The 1,477-nt window shown below is 37.3% G+C and overlaps 1 non-coding gene across 1 annotated transcript; it reads right to left on the reverse strand.

The window, feature by feature from the left end:
- Positions 1–294: 294 nt before the first annotated feature.
- Positions 295–397, reverse strand: LOC118627340. The gene has a single exon (XR_004959098.1). It is a non-coding gene; the product is annotated as a U6 spliceosomal RNA (small nuclear RNA).
- Between the last annotated feature and the right edge of the window lie 1,080 nt (positions 398–1,477).

A 1,477-nucleotide genomic window follows, 5' to 3' on the forward strand; every position in this document is an offset into this window, starting at 1 on the left:
CGTTCCCCTTAAGAGAGGGCTACAATTCAGTTTAAAAGACACAGATTATTATGATTTAGGAAACCATATTTATATTTTTTCCAATTTCTTAATTTTTTAAATTAAACTCACTGGGGTGACATTGGTCAATAGGATTATGTAAACTTCAAGTGTACATTTCTATGATACAGCATCTGTATATTGCACTACCTCCCCACCCCCTTCCTTTTGGTAACCACCATACTGTTGTCTACGTCCATGAGTTTTGCCTGTTTTTATTATTTGTTCATGTATTACCTTTATTGAGTTTTATATAAAAATATGTGGAATGCTTTAATTTACCTGTCTTCCTTGCGAAGGGGCCATGCTAATCTCTGTATCGTTCCAATTTTAGTCTATGTGCTGCCAAACCAAGTTCTAGGAAACCATATTTAAAGGACTAAGGAAAGACAGATGACAAAGTTGCAGTACATAGTTCCCCCAAACGGTGAGAGTGGTGGGGGTAAAAGACAAAGATGTAACATTCGTGAAGCCCTTAGAAACATCAGGGGGTCTGAAGAGCATTTGTGGTTTGCTCGCAGATTCAATATTCACAGATACCTACCTTAGTCATATCCCATTTTAGAAAAGAGGAAATAGAGGGCCAGGCTTAAAACTTCCAGGAGGGAAAACTAGGACTTGAATGTAGATCTGCCTGACTCAGACTATTGCACTGTTAGGAGGTTAAAGAGAAGAGTGGAGACTGTTGAGTGAAGACAAGGTTCCAGTCTGGACAAGGGGAACGAGAGTGGAGCTGGCTGATTCTGTGTTCATGTCACAGAGGCAGCCTCTAGATTTCATCATCTGTGTGCTTGGTGCTTCAAGTTCAAATAGTATTAGAAAGTAAAGTTCTACATGCAAAATAGCCCTATGACAGGACCCAAAGAGAAGTTATTTCCCAAGACTTTTCTGGAAAGCTTCAAACTCCGAACAAACAACTCAGGATCGAAATTTAAGCTTGACCGCAGAGATTCTTAGTATGATATGACGGATTTTTAAAAAAAATTTATTTAAAGGACCTTTGATCTCCTTCCCACTTCAGAAAAGCCCTTAAGTCTCCACGAAGGACTGTTAAAAAAAGCAAGGATTTGGATAAAGTCCATCCTATTAATTTTGTCATTAATTCTAATGAGTCACTCCCATAAAAATGCAATTCTTTCTCTTTGCTTTTGATAATTATTAGAGATAGCAAGACTTGTGATCAAATATTTTAAAACTAGAGTAAGTGGCTGCATTGCTATCATAAACACACATTGAATACTCTTAATGATCTCATGTACTAATTAAAAAGGTTAAAAACCTGGGAAGGGAAAACATGTTTCTGAGGACCGGACACTCTGAAAGTTCTTTGTTCTTTAATAATATTAGTAGTGGTAGTAGCAAGCTCTTATTGAGGGCTTTCTCTATGCCAAGGCCTTTTCTAAGTGCTGCAAATGTAAAACTCCATTTCTTACAATAA

This window comes from Molossus molossus, unplaced genomic scaffold (assembly GCF_014108415.1).
Source record: "Molossus molossus isolate mMolMol1 unplaced genomic scaffold, mMolMol1.p scaffold_m16_p_12, whole genome shotgun sequence".
Taxonomy (NCBI): domain Eukaryota; kingdom Metazoa; phylum Chordata; class Mammalia; order Chiroptera; family Molossidae; genus Molossus; species Molossus molossus.